Source organism: Oncorhynchus nerka, linkage group LG14, assembly GCF_034236695.1.
Source record: "Oncorhynchus nerka isolate Pitt River linkage group LG14, Oner_Uvic_2.0, whole genome shotgun sequence".
Taxonomy (NCBI): Eukaryota; Metazoa; Chordata; class Actinopteri; order Salmoniformes; family Salmonidae; genus Oncorhynchus; species Oncorhynchus nerka.
In genome coordinates this window covers 4682855-4700586 of record NC_088409.1, presented here as the reverse complement: position 1 = coordinate 4700586, position 17732 = coordinate 4682855, and positions in this window count along the sequence as shown.

The following is a 17732-nucleotide window of genomic DNA, read 5'->3' as shown; positions in this document are numbered from 1 at the left end:
TGTGCCTGAGATACAGGCTGTTAGATTTGGGTATGTCTTCAGGCTGAAATTGCACAAAGTAGGGAGGGAGCTGCAAGAGGTTTTAACCAGCTGATATAAAACCCTTTAACCAGCTGATATCTAACCCTATAACCAGTTGATATCTAACCCTATAACCAGCTGATATCTAACCCTATAACCAGTTGATATCTAACCCTATAACCAGTTGATATCTAACCCTATAACCAGCTGATATCTAACCCTATAACCAGTTGATATCTAACCCTATAACCAGCTGATATCTAACCCTATAACCATCTCATATCTAACCCTATAACCAGTTGATATCTAACCCTATAACCACCCTATAACCAGTTGATATCTAACCCTATAACCAGTTGATATAACCAGCTGATATCTAACCCTATAACCATATATCTAACCCATCTCATATCTAACCCTATAACCAGTTGATATCTAACCCTGTAACCATCTCATATCTAACCCTATAACCAGTTGATATCTAACCCTATAACCAGTTGATATCTAACCCTATAACCATCTCATATCTAACCCTATAACCAGCTGATATCTAACCCTATAACCATCTCATATCTAACCCTATAACCAGTTGATATCTAACCCTATAACCAGTTGATATCTAACCCTATAACCAGTTGATATCTAACCCTGTAACCATCTCATATCTAACCCTATAACCATCTCATATCTAACCCTATAACCATCTCATATCTAACCCTATAACCATCTCATATCTAACCCTATAACCATCTCATATCTAACCCTATAACCAGTTGATATCTAACCCTATAACCATCTCATATCTAACCCTGTAACCATCTCATATCTAACCCTGTAACCATCTCATATCTAACCCTGTAACCAGCTGATATCTAACCCTGTAACCAGTTTATATCTAACCCTATAACCAGTTGATATCTAACCCTATAACCAGTTGATATCTAACCCTATAACCATCTCATATCTAACCCTGTAACCAGTTGATATCTAACCCTATAACCATCTCATATCTAACCCTGTAACCATCTCATATCTAACCCTATAACCAGTTGATATCTAACCCTATAACCAGTTGATATCTAACCCTATAACCAGTTGATATCTAACCCTATAACCAGTTGATATCTAACACTATAACCAGTTGATATCTAACCCTGTAACCAGTTGATATCTAACCCTATAACCAGTTGATATCTAACCCTGTAACCAGTTGATATCTAACCCTGTAACCAGTTGATATCTAACCCTATAACCATCTCATATCTAACCCTATAACCATCTCATATCTAACCCTATAACCAGTTGATATCTAACCCTGTAACCATCTCATATCTAACCCTATAACCAGTTGATATCTAACCCTATAACCAGTTGATATCTAACCCTATAACCATCTCATATCTAACCCTATAACCAGTTGATATCTAACCCTATAACCAGTTGATATCTAACCCTGTAACCATTTCATATCTAACCCTGTAACCATATCATATCTAACCCTATAACCAGCTGATATCTAACCCTATAACCAGTTGATATCTAACCCTATAACCAGTTGATATCTAACCCTTTAACCATCTCATATCTAACCCTGTAACCAGTTGATATCTAACCCTATAACCATCTCATATCCTATAACCAGTTGATATCTAACCCTATAACCATCTCATATCTAACCCTATAACCAGTTGATATCTAACCCTATAACCATCTCATATCTAACCCTATAACCAGTTGATATCTAACCCTATAACCATCTCATATCTAACCCTATAACCAGTTGATATCTAACCCTATAACCAGTTGATATCTAACCCTATAACCATCTCATATCTAACCCTATAACCAGTTGATATCTAACCCTATAACCATCTCATATCTAACCCTATAACCAGTTGATATCTAACCCTGTAACCATCTCATATCTAACCCTATAACCAGCTGATATCTAACCCTGTAACCAGTTGATATCTAACCCTATAACCAGTTGATATCTAACCCTGATATCTAACCCTATAACCATCTGATATCTAACCCTATAACCAGTTGATATCTAACCCTATAACCATCTGATATCTAACCCTATAACCCTGATATCTAACCTATAACCATTGATATCTAACCCTATAACCAGTTGATATCTAACCCTATAACCAGTTGATATCTAACCCTATAACCATCTCATATCTAACCCTATAACCAGTTGATATCTAACCCTATAACCAGTTGATATCTAACCCTATAACCAGTTGATATCTAACCCTATAACCAGTTGATATCTAACCCTATAACCAGTTGATATCTAACCCTATAACCATCTCATATCTAACCCTATAACCAGTTGATATCTAACCCTATAACCAGTTGATATCTAACCCTATAACCAGTTGATATCTAACCCTATAACCATCTCATATCTAACCCTATAACCAGTTGATATCTAACCCTGTAACCATCTCATATCTAACCCTATAACCAGTTGATATCTAACCCTATAACCAGTTGATATCTAACCCTATAACCATCTCATATCTAACCCTATAACCATCTGATATCTAACCCTATAACCATCTCATATCTAACCCTATAACCAGTTGATATCTAACCCTATAACCATCTCATATCTAACCCTATAACCAGTTGATATCTAACCCTATAACCATCTCATATCTAACCCTATAACCAGTTGATATCTAACCCTATAACCAGTTGATATCTAACCCTATAACCAGTTGATATCTAACCCTATAACCAGTTGATATCTAACCCTATAACCAGTTGATATCTAACCCTATAACCAGTTGATATCTAACCCTATAACCATCCTATAACCAGTTGATATCTAACCCTATAACCAGTTGATATCTAACCCTATAACCATCTCATATCTAACCCTATAACCAGTTGATATCTAATCTAACCCTATAACCAGTTGATATCTAACCCCCTATAACCATCAGTTGATATCTAACCCTATAACCATCTCATATCTAACCCTATAACCAGTTGATATCTAACCCTATAACCAGCTGATATCTAACCCTATAACCAGTTGATATCTAACCCTATAACCAGTTGATATCTAACCCTATAACCAGCTGATATCTAACCCTATAACCATCTCATATCTAACCCTATAACCATCTCATATCTAACCCTATAACCAGTTGATATCTAACTCTGTAACCATCTCATATCTAACCCTGTAACCAGTTGATATCTAACCCTATAACCATCTCATATCTAACCCTATAACCATCTCATATCTAACCCTATAACCATCTCATATCTAACCCTATAACCAGTTGATATCTAACCCTATAACCAGTTGATATCTAACCCTATAACCAGTTGATATCTAACCCTATAACCATCTCATATCTAACCCTATAACCAGCTGATATCTAACCCTATAACCAGTTGATATCTAACCCTATAACCATCTCATATCTAACCCTATAACCAGTTGATATCTAACCCTATAACCAGTTGATATCTAACCCTATAACCATCTCATATCTAACCCTATAACCAGTTGATATCTAACCCTATAACCATCTCATATCTAACCCTATAACCATCTGATATCTAACCCTATAACCAGTTGATATCTAACCCTATAACCAGTTGATATCTAACCCTATAACCAGTTGATATCTAACCCTATAACCAGTTGATATCTAACCCTATAACCATCTCATATCTAACCCTATAACCATCTCATATCTAACCCTATAACCAGCTGATATCTAACCCTGTAACCAGTTGATATCTAACCCTATAACCAGTTGATATCTAACCCTATAACCATCTCATATCTAACCCTATAACCAGCTGATATCTAACCCTATAACCAGTTGATAACTAACCCTGTAACCATCTCATATCTAACCCTATAACCAGCTGACATCTAACCCTGTAACCATTTCATATCTAACCCTGTAACCATATCATATCTAACCCTATAACCAGCTGATATCTAACCCTATAACCAGTTGATATCTAACCCTATAACCAGTTGATATCTAACCCTTTAACCATCTCATATCTAACCCTATAACCAGTTGATATCTAACCCTAATAACCATTGATATCTAACCCTATAACCAGTTGATATCTAACCCTATAACCATCTCATATCTAACCCTATAACCATCTCATATCTAACCCTATAACCAGTTGATATCTAACCCTATAACCATCTCATATCTAACCCTATAACCAGTTGATATCTAACCCTATAACCATCTCATATCTAACCCTATAACCAGTTGATATCTAACCCTATAACCATCTCATATCTAACCCTATAACCAGCTGATATCTAACCCTATAACCAGTTATCTAACCCTATATTGATATCTAACCCTGTAACCATCTCATATCTAACCCTATAACCATCTGATATCTAACCCTATAACCATCTCATATCTTGATATCTAACCCTATAACCATCTGATATCTAACCCTAATCTAATAACCAGTTGAACATATCTAATCCCTATAACCAGTTGATATCTAACCCTATAACCATCTCATATCTAACCCTATAACCAGTTGATATCTAACCCTATAACCATCTCATATCTAACCCTATAACCATCTCATATCTAACCCTATAACCAGTTGATATCTAACCCTATAACCAGTTGATATCTAACCCTATAACCATCTCATATCTAACCCTATAACCAGTTGATATCTAACCCTATAACCATCTCATATCTAACCCTATAACCAGTTGATATCTAACCCTATAAACCATATATCTAACCCTATAACCAGTTGATATCTAACCCTATAACCAGTTGATATCTAACCCAGTTGATATCTAACCCTATAAAACCATCTCATATCTAACCCTATAACCAGTTGATTATATCTAACCCTATAACCAGTTGATATCTAACCCTATAACCATCTCATATCTAACCCTATAACCATAACCATCTCATATCTAACCCTATAACCCTGATATCTAACCCTATAACCATCTCATATCTAACCCTATAACCAGTTGATATCTAACCCTATAACCAATCTAACCCTATAACCATATCTAACCCTATAACCAGTTGATATCTAACCCTATAACCAGTTGATATCTAACCCTATAACCAGTTGATATCTAACCCTATAACCAGTCTGATATCTAACCCTATAACCAGTTGATATCTCTAACCCATAACCAGTTCATATCTAACCCTATAACCAGTTGATATCTAACCCTATAACCATCTCATATCTAACCCTATAACCAGTTGATATCTAACCCTATAACCATCTCATATCTAACCCTATAACCAGTTGATATCTAACCCTGTAACCATCTCATATCTAACCCTATAACCATCTCATATCTAACCCTATAACCAGTTTATATCTAACCCTATAACTATAACCAGTTGATATATAACCAGTTGATATCTAACCCTGTAACCATCTCATATCTAACCCTATAACCAGTTGATATCTAACCCTATAACCATCTCATATCTAACCCTATAACCATCTCATATCTAACCCTATAACCAGCTGATATCTAACCCTATAACCAGTTGATATCTAACCCTATAACCAGTTGATATCTAACCCTATAACCAGTTGATATCTAACCCTATAACCAGTTGATATCTAACCCTATAACCATCTCATATCTAACCCTATAACCAGTTGATATCTAACCCTATAACCAGTTGATATCTAACCCTATAACCATCTCATATCTAACCCTATAACCAGTTGATATCTAACCCTATAACCATCTCATATCTAACCCTATAACCAGTTGATATCTAACCCTGTAACCATCTCATATCTAACCCTATAACCAGTTGATATCTAACCCTATAACCAGTTGATATCTAACCCTATAACCATCTCATATCTAACCCTATAACCAGTTGATATCTAACCCTATAACCATCTCATATCTAACCCTATAACCAGCTGATATCTAACCCTGTAACCATCTCATATCTAACCCTATAACCAGCTGATATCTAACCCTGTAACCAGTTGATATCTAACCCTGTAACCATCTCATATCTAACCCTGTAACCATCTCATATCTAACCCTATAACCATCTCATATCTAAACCTATAACCATCTCATATCTAACCCTGTAACCATCTCATATCTAACATAACCCTAAAATAACCCAGTTGATAATCTAACCAGGTAAACCAGTTGATATGTTAACAGGGCTGATATCTAACCCTATAACCAGCTGATATCTAACCCTATAACCAGTTGATATCTAACCCTATAACCAGTTGATATCTAACCCTTTAACCATCTCATATCTAACCCTGTAACCAGTTTATATCTAACCCTATAACCAGTTGATATCTAACCCTATAACCATCTCATATCTAACCCTATAACCAGTTGATATCTAACCCTATAACCATCTCATATCTAACCCTATAACCAGTTGATATCTAACCCTGTAACCATCTCATATCTAACCCTATAACCAGTTGATATCTAACCCTATAACCAGTTGATATCTAACCCTATAACCAGTTGATATCTAACCCTATAACCATCTCATATCTAACCCTATAACCATCTGATATCTAACCCTATAACCAGTTGATATCTAACCCTATAACCAGTTGATATCTAACCCTATAACCAGTTGATATCTAACCCTATAACCATCTCATATCTAACCCTATAACCAGTTGATATCTAACCCTATAACCATCTCATATCTAACCCTATAACCAGTTGATATCTAACCCTATAACCATCCCTAACCAGTTGATATCTAATAACCAGTTGATATCTAACCCTATAACCATCTCATATCTAAACCCTATAACCAGCTGATATCTAACCAGTTGATATCTAACCCTATAACCAGTTGATATAACCCTAACCCTAACCCTATAACCATCTGATATCTAACCCTATAACCATTGATATCTAACCCTATAACCAGTTGATATCTAACCCTATAACCATCTGATATCTAACCCTATAACCATCTGATATCTAACCCTATAACCATCTGATATCTAACCCTATAACCATCTCATATCTAACCCTATAACCATCTATATCTAACCCTATAACCATCTCATATCTAACCCTATAATATATCTAACCCTATAACCATCTCATATCTAACCCTATAACCATCTGATATCTAACCCTAACCCATATCTAACCCTATAACCATCTCATATCTAACCCTATAACCATCTCATATCTAACCCTATAACCAGCTGATATCTAACCCTATAACCATCTCATATCTAACCCTATAACCAGTTGATATCTAACCCTATAACCATCTCATATCTAACCCTATAACCATCTCATATCTAACCCTATAACCATCTGATATCTAACCCTATAACCAGCTGATATCTAACCCTATAACCAGCTGATATCTAACCCTATAACCAGCTGATATCTAACCCTATAACCATCTCATATCTAACCCTATAACCATCTCATATCTAACCCTGTAACCAGTTGATATCTAACCCTATAACCATCTCATATCTAACCCTATAACCATCTCATATCTAACCCTATAACCAGCTGATATCTAACCCTATAACCAGTTGATATCTAACCCTATAACCATCTTGATATCTAACCCTATAACCATCTGATATCTCTGATATCTAACCCTATAACCAGTTGATATCTAACCCTATAACCATTGATATCTAACCCTATAACCAGTTGATATCTAACCCTGTATAACCAGTTGATATCTAACCCTATAACCAGTTGATATCTAACCCTATAACCATCTCATATCTAACCCTATAACCAGTTGATATCTAACACTGTAACCAGTTGATATCTAACCCTATAACCAGTTGATATCTAACCCTATAACCAGCTGATATCTAACCCTGTAACCAGTTGATATCTAACCCTGTAACCAGTTGATATCTAACCCTATAACCATCTCATATCTAACCCTATAACCATCTGATATCTGATATCTAACCCTATAACCAGTTGATATCTAACCCTGTAACCATCTCATATCTAACCCTATAACCATCTGATATCTAACCCTATAACCAGTTGATATCTAACCCTATAACCAGTTGATATCTAACCCTATAACCATCTCATATCTAACCCTATAACCAGTTGATATCTAACCCTATAACCATCTCATATCTAACCCTATAACCAGCTGATATCTAACCCTGTAACCATCTCATATCTAACCCTATAACCAGCTGATATCTAACCCTATAACCAGTTGATATCTAACCCTATAACCATCTCATATCTAACCCTATAACCATCTGATATCTAACCCTATAACCAGTTGATATCTAACCCTATAACCATCTGATATCTAACCCTGTAACCATCTCATATCTAACCCTATAACCATCTGATATCTAACCCTATAACCAGTTGATATCTAACCCTATAACCATCTCATATCTAACCCTATAACCATCTCATATCTAACCCTGATATCTAACCCCATAAACCTGATATCTAAATAACCATCTGATATCTAACCCTATAACCAGTTGATATCTAACCCTATAACCAGTTGATATCTAACCCTATAACCAGTTGATATCTAACCCTATAACCATCTCATATCTAACCCTATAACCATCTCATATCTAACCCTGTAACCAGTTGATATCTAACCCTATAACCAGCTGATATCTAACCCTATAACCATCTCATATCTAACCCTATAACCAGCTGATATCTAACCCTATAACCAGTTGATATCTAACCCTATAACCATCTCATATCTAAACCTATAACCATCTCATATCTAACCCTATAACCAGCTGATATCTAACCCTATAACCAGTTGATATCTAACCCTATAACCAGCTGATATCTAACCCTATAACCATCTGATATCTAACTATAACCTGATATCTAACCCTATAACCATCTGATATCTAATCCCCTATAACCATAACTAACCAGTTGATATAACCATCTCATATCTAACCCTATAACCAGCTGATATCTAACCCTATAACCAGCTGATATCTAACCCTGTAACCATCTCATATCTAACCCTATAACCAGTTGATATCTAACCCTATAACCATTTCATATCTAACCCTATAACCATCTCATATCTAACCCTATAACCAGTTGATATCTAACCCTATAACCATCTCATATCTAACCCTATAACCAGTTGATATCTAACCCTATAACCATCTCATATCTAACCCTATAACCAGTTGATATCTAACCCTATAACCAGTTGATATCTAACCCTATAACCATCTCATATCTAACCCTATAACCATCTCATATCTAACCCTATAACCAGCTGATATCTAACCCTTTAACCATCTCATATCTAACCCTAACCCTGATATAATAACCCTATAACCAGCTGATATCTAACCCTAAAATACCTATAACCAGTTGTAACTTTTGGCATATCTAACCCTATAACCAGTTGATATCTAACCCTATAACCATCAATATCTAACCCTATAACCAGCTGATATCTAACCCTAACCAGTTGATATCTAACCCTATAACCATCTGATATCTAACCCTATAACCCTGATATAACCAGTTGATATCTAACCCTATAACCAGTTGATATCTAACCCTATAACCATCTCATATCTAACCCTATAACCATCTGATATCTAACCCTATAACCAGTTGTTGATATCTAACCCTATAACCATCTGATATCTAATATCTAACCCTATAACCAGTTGATATCTAACCCCTATAACCAGTTGATATCTAACCCTATAACCATCTCATATCTAACCCTATAACCATCTCATATCTGATATCTAACCCTATAACCAGTTGATATCTAACATAACCATCTCATATCTAACCCTATAACCCTGATATAAATCTGATATCTAACCCTATAACCAGTTGATATCTAACCCTATAACCAGTTGATATCTAACCCTATAACCATCTGATATCTAACCCTATAACCAGTTGATATCTAACCCTATAACCAGTTGATATCTAACCCTATAACCAGTTGATATCTATATCATATCTAACCCTATAACCATCTGATATCTAACCCTATAACCATTGATATCTAACCCTATAACCATTGATATCTAACCCTATAACCAGTCTGATATCTAACCCTATAACCATCTGATATCTAACCCTATAACCAGTTGATATATCTAACCCTATAACCATTGATATCTAACCCTATAACCAGTCTGATATCTAACCCTATAACCAGTTGATATCTAACCCTATAACCAGTTGATATCTAACCCTATAACCATCTGATATCTAACCCTATAACCATCTGATATCTAACCCTATAACCATCTCATATCTAACCCTATAACCAGTTGATATCTAACCCTATAACCATCTGATATCTAACCCTATAACCCCTATAACCATCTGATATCTAACCCTATAACCAGTTGATCTAACCCTAACCCCTATCTAACCCTATAAACCAGTTGATATCTAACCCTATAACCATCTGATATCTATCTAACCCTGATATCTAACCCTGTAACCATCTCATATCTAACCCTATAACCATCTCATATCTAACCCTATAACCAGTTGATATCTAACCCTATAACCAGTTGATATCTAACCATCCATATCTAACCCTATAACCATCTGATATCTAACCCTATAACCATTGATATCTAACCCTATAACCATCTGATATCTAACCCTATAACCAGCTGATATCTAACCCTATAACCAGTCTCATATCTAACCCTATAACCAATGATATCTAACCCTATAACCAGTCTGATATCTAACCATTGATATAACCAGTTGATATCTAACCCTATAACCAGTTGATATCTAACCCTTTAACCATCTCATATCTAACCCTGTAACCAGTTGATATCTAACCCTATAACCAGTTGATATCTAACCCTATAACCATCTCATATCTAACCCTATAACCATCTCATATCTAACCTATAATAATCCATAACCATCTCATGATATCTAACCCTAAAATATAACCTTTTGGCAATGAACATATCTAAATCCCCTGTAACCATCTCATATCTAACCCTATAACCAGCTGATAACCAGTTGATAATCTAACATATCTAACCCTATAACCAGTTGATATCTAACCCTATAACCATCTCATATATCTAACCCTATAACCACCCTGATATCTAACCCTATAACCATCTAACCCTGATATCTAACCCTATAACCAGCTGATATCTAACCCTATAACCATCTCATATCTAACCCTATAACCAGTTGATATCTAACCCTATAACCAGTTGATATCTAACCCTAACCATAACCATCTCATATCTAACCCTATAACCATCTGATATCTAACCCTATAACCAGTTGATATCTAACCCTATAACTATAACCATCTCATATCTAACCCTATAACCATCTGATATCTAACCCTATAACCATCTGATATCTAACCCTATAACCATCTGATATCTAACCATATCTAATAACCATGATATCTAACCCTATAACCAGTTGATATCTAACCCTATAACCAGTTGATATCTAACCCTATTGATATCTAACCCTATAACCATCTGATATCTAACCCTATAACCAGTTGATATCTAACCATCTCATATCTAACCCTATAACCAGTTGATATCTAACCCTATAACCATCTCATATCTAACCCTATCTAACCAGTTGATATCTAACCCTATAACCATCTCATATCTAACCAGTTGATATCTAACCAGTTGATATCTAACCCTATAACCATTGATATCTAACCCTATAACCAGTTGATATCTAACCCTATAACCAGTTGATATCTAACCCTATAACCATCTGATATCTAACCCTATAACCAGTTGATATCTAACCCTATAACCAGTTGATATCTAACCCTATAACCAGTTGATATCTAACCCTATAACCATCTCATATCTAACCCTATAACCAGTTGATATCTAACCCTATAACCAGTTGATATCTAACCCTATAACCATCTCATATCTAACCCTATAACCAGTTGATATCTAACCCTATAACCATCTCATATCTAACCCTATAACCAGTTGATATCTAACCCTATAACCATCTCATATCTAACCCTATAACCATCTCATATCTAACCCTATAACCAGTTGATATCTAACCCTATAACCAGTTGATATCTAACCCTATAACCAGTTGATATCTAACCCTATAACCATATCTAACCCTATAACCAGCTGATATCTAACCCTATAACCAGTTGATATCTAACCCTATAACCATCTCATATCTAACCCTATAACCATCTCATATCTAACCCTGTAACCAGTTGATATCTAACCCTATAACCAACCCTGATATCTAACCCTATAACCATCTGATATCTAACCCTCTAACCCTAACCATCTCATATCTAACCCTATAACCAGTTGATATCTAACCCTATAACCATCTCATATCTAACCCTATAACCAGTTGATATCTAACCCTATAACCAGCTGATATCTAACCCTATAACCAGTTGATATCTAACCCTATAACCAGCTGATATCTAACCCTATAACCAGCTGATATCTAACCCTGTAACCAGTTGATATCTAACCCTATAACCAGCTGATATCTAACCCTATAACCATCTCATATCTAACCCTATAACCATCTCATATCTAACCCTGTAACCAGTTGATATCTAACCCTATAACCATCTGATATCTAACCCTATAACCATCTCATATCTAACCCTATAACCATCTGATATCTAACCCTGTAACCAGTTGATATCTAACCCTATAACCATCTCATATCTAAACCTATAACCATCTCATATCTAACCCTATAACCAGCTGATATCTAACCCTGTAACCAGTTGATATCTAACCCTATAACCAGCTGATATCTAACCCTATAACCAGCTGATATCTAACCCTGTAACCAGTTGATATCTAACCCTATAACCAGTTGATATCTAACCCTGTAACCATCTCATATCTAACCCTATAACCATCTCATATCTAACCCTGTAACCAGTTGATATCTAACCCTATAACCAGCTGATATCTAACCCTATAACCATCTCATATCTAACCCTATAACCAGCTGATATCTAACCCTATAACCAGTTGATATCTAACCCTATAACCATCTCATATCTAACCCTATAACCAGCTGATATCTAACCCTATAACCAGTTGATATCTAACCCTATAACCATCTCATATCTAACCCTATAACCATCTGATATCTAACCCTATAACCAGTTGATATCTAACCCTATAACCAGTTGATATCTAACCCTTTAACCATCTCATATCTAACCCTGTAACCAGTTTATATCTAACCCTATAACCAGTTGATATCTAACCCTATAACCATCTCATATCTAACCCTATAACCATCTCATATCTAAACCTATAACCATCTCATATAACCGATTGTAATCTTCTCGCATGATGTCGCATCCACTAAAATACACCACAAGTTGTAACTTTTGGCAATGAACAGTTATCAGGTAAGATCCATGCAATGTTACAGGGCTGGGGATTAACCCTATAACCAGCTGATATCTAACCCTGTAACCAGTTGATATCTAACCATATAACCAGCTGATATCTAACCCTGTAACCATCTCATATCTAACCCTATAACCAGCTGATATCTAACCCTATAACCAGTTGATATCTAACCCTATAACCAGTTGATATCTAACCCTATAACCATCTCATATCTAACCCTATAACCAGTTGATATCTAACCCTATAACCAGTTGATATCTAACCCTATAACCATCTGATATCTATAACCAGTTGATATCTAACCCTATAACCAGTTGATATCTAACCCTATAACCAGTTGATATCTAACCCTATAACCATCTCATATCTAACCCTATAACCAGTTGATATCTAACCCTATAACCATCTCATATCTAACCCTATAACCAGTTGATATCTAACCCTGTAACCATCTCATATCTAACCCTATCTGATATCTAACCCTATAACCAGTTGATATCTAACCCTATAACCAGTTGATATCTAACCCTATAACCATCTCATATCTAACCCTATAACCAGCTGATATCTAACCCTATAACCAGTTGATATCTAACCCTATAACCAGTTGATATCTAACCCTATAACCATCTGATATCTAACCCTATAACCATCTCATATCTAACCCTATAACCAGTTGATATCTAACCCTATAACCAGTCTGATATCTAACCCTATAACCATCTCATATCTAACCCTATAACCAGTTGATATCTAACCCTATAACCATCTCATATCTAACCCTATAACCATCTCATATCTAACCCTATAACCATCTCATATCTAACCCTGTAACCAGTTGATATCTAACCCTATAACCAGTTGATATCTAACCCTATAACCATCTCATATCTAACCCTATAACCATCTCATATCTAACCCTGTAACCAGCTGATATCTAACCCTATAACCAGTTGATATCTAACCCTATAACCAGTTGATATCTAACCCTATAACCAGCTGATATCTAACCCTATAACCAGTCTGATATCTAACCCTATAACCCTATAACCAGTTGATATAACCTATAACCAGCTGATATCTAACCCTATAACCAGCTGATATCTAACCCTGTAACCAGTTGATATCTAACCCTATAACCAGCTGATATCTAACCCTATAACCAGTTGATATCTAAACCTATAACCATCTCATATCTAACCCTGTAACCAGTTGATATCTAACCCTATAACCATATCTAATATATAACCCTGATATCTAACCAGTTGATATAACCAGTTGATATCTAACCCTATAACCAGTTGATATCTAACCCTATAACCATCTCATATCTAACCCTATAACCAGCTGATATCTAACCCTATAACCATCTCATATCTAACCCTATAACCAGTTGATATCTAACCCTATAACCAGTTGATATCTAACCCTATAACCATCTCATATCTAACCCTATAACCAGTTGATATCTAACCCTATAACCATCTGATATCTAACCCTATAACCAGTTGATATCTAACCCTATAACCAGTTGATATCTAACCCTATAACCATCTCATATCTAACCCTATAACCAGTTGATATCTAACCCTATAACCAGTTGATATCTAACCCTATAACCAGTTGATATCTAACCCTATAACCATCTCATATCTAACCCTATAACCATCTGATATCTAACCCTAACCAGTTGATAACCAGTTGATATCTAACCCTATAACCATCTGATATCTAACCCTGTAACCAGTTGATATCTAACCCTATAACCATCTGATATCTAACCCTGTAACCAGTTGATATCTAACCCTATAACCATCTGATATCTAACCCTATAACCATCTGATATCTAACCCTATAACCAGTTGATATCTAACCCTATAACCATCTGATATCTAACCCATCTCATATAACCTATAACCAGTTGATATCTAACCCTAACCAGTTGATAACCAGTTGATATCTAACCCTATAACCAGTTGATATCTAACCTGTAAGTAACCATGTTGATATCTAACCCTATAACCATCTCATATCTAACCCTATAACCAGTTGATATCTAACCCTATAACCAGTTGATATCTAACCCTATAACCATCTCATATCTAACCCTATAACCAGTTGATATCTAACCCTATAACCAGTTGATATCTAACCCTATAACCAGTTGATATCTAACCCTATAACCAGTTGATATCTAACCCTATAACCAGTTGATATCTAACCCTATAACCAGTTGATATCTAACCCTATAACCAGTCTGATATCTAACCCTATAACCAGTTGATATCTAACCCTATAACCAGTTGATATCTAACCCTATAACCAGTTGATATCTAACCCTATAACCAGTTGATATCTAACCCTATAACCAGTTGATATCTAACCCTATAACCATCTCATATCTAACCCTATAACCAGTTGATATCTAACCCTATAACCAGTTGATATCTAACCCTATAACCATCTCATATCTAACCCTATAACCAGTTGATATCTAACCCTATAACCATCTCATATCTAACCCTATAACCAGTTGATATCTAACCCTATAACCAGTTGATATCTAACCCTATAACCATCTCATATCTAACCCTATAACCAGTTGATATCTAACCCTATAACCATCTCATATCTAACCCTATAACCAGTTGATATCTAACCCTATAACCAGTTGATATCTAACCCTATAACCAGTTGATATCTAACCCTGTAACCAGTTGATATCTAACCCTATAACCATCTCATATCTAACCCTATAACCAGTTGATATCTAACCCTGTAACTGGCTCATATCTCTTTCCAGTTCACTCTGTAGCCATCTTCACATCTCTAAATAAGGAAATGATTGACCAACTCATGGAGGACAGTGGAAGTGGACTAAGTATTTGGGGGCTGTGATTCTATCCCTTTGGGCCTTTGGAATGTGTTCATTGTGATTTCTGTGTGTTTGTTGGAGCAGTTGAAAAAAAGACCCATTTCAGGTGAACATACATTGAACAAAAAGGTCTGGCAGTCTTCCTTTCTCTTCATTACATTTTTTCTCAAACCCCTTTTTGTACATTTAATACCTGAAAATCGAATTAATAGATTAAAATGTCAATTAAAGTAGCAATCAATTCAATCAATCAATCAATGAAATGTATTTATAAAGCCATTTTTACAACAGCCGATGTCACAAAGTGCTATACAGAAACCCACTCATTATTCCGAGTGTAATGATGTGTAAATATATTTATGACTGTCGTATTAATGTGATCTGTGTTCTCTGGGGAGACAGTGTGTTGGCGCAAACACTTCTGGACAAAATGTCCTGAATCCTGAGAATATTTTTGAAACATTTTCATCATTAATACATCGTCCGAGCTGTTTTTATTTTTACTCTTCATACACATACAGCATATTATACAGCTATAAGAAACAGACGAGTCCGATTTGTTTCAGTTATACACCACAGCGTCAGGGAATCAGTTGATCCTCAAATTAAGTGAATAAATCTCCTGGTCAGTAATTTATGTTGTCTACAAATTATCCTTGACATTGTGGTCTCAACTGCAGTTACACGATAGATAAGAAATAGATTATTTCAAACATCCACAATATAATATTTCAAAAATGACCGTTTGCTTACTTGTGTACCTCAGACGTTAGATAGACCTATGGTATATGTCTGCTCTTATTCGTCCCTAATCATTTCTACATTCGATGATGAGCTATTTTATTATAATGTGTGTCTGGAGGCACCTTGGGCTTACATCTTATTTAAGTTTTAAACCTCTAATAGGTAACGTTTAAGTGTCGTTTAACTGGGGCTGCTCTTCTCCTCCGTCTTATTTCCCAGTTAATGTGTTGTGTCAAAGTCTATTACCTCTGCTGGACGGCGACGTCCCTTAAGTTGAAAAAACCCTCTCGGAACCATCAGCAGAGGGCTGCAGGTCGATAAAGCTTTTAGATTTGGAGATGTTTTCTGGGAGCCCGTTTCCTGCGGCTAAGAGTTGTTAATGGAGCTGAAGAAATTATCTTATGACTCTGAGTCTGACAGCAGTTTATTTCCTGGGTCCTGCTCCCCTGTCGAAGCGGAATATGCTTCTGTCAAACCCGCTTAATGAAAAGCAACGCGTCGCTGATTACACTTTTATTTGGTCTCTATGTAGAAGGCAGCGCTGCTAATTTACCCTCCGCTCCTCTGTGTGTTTGAATTCGCTACGGATGAATGATTTGGTCTGCCTGTTAAAAAACACTTCTCTCTATCGCTCTCTTTT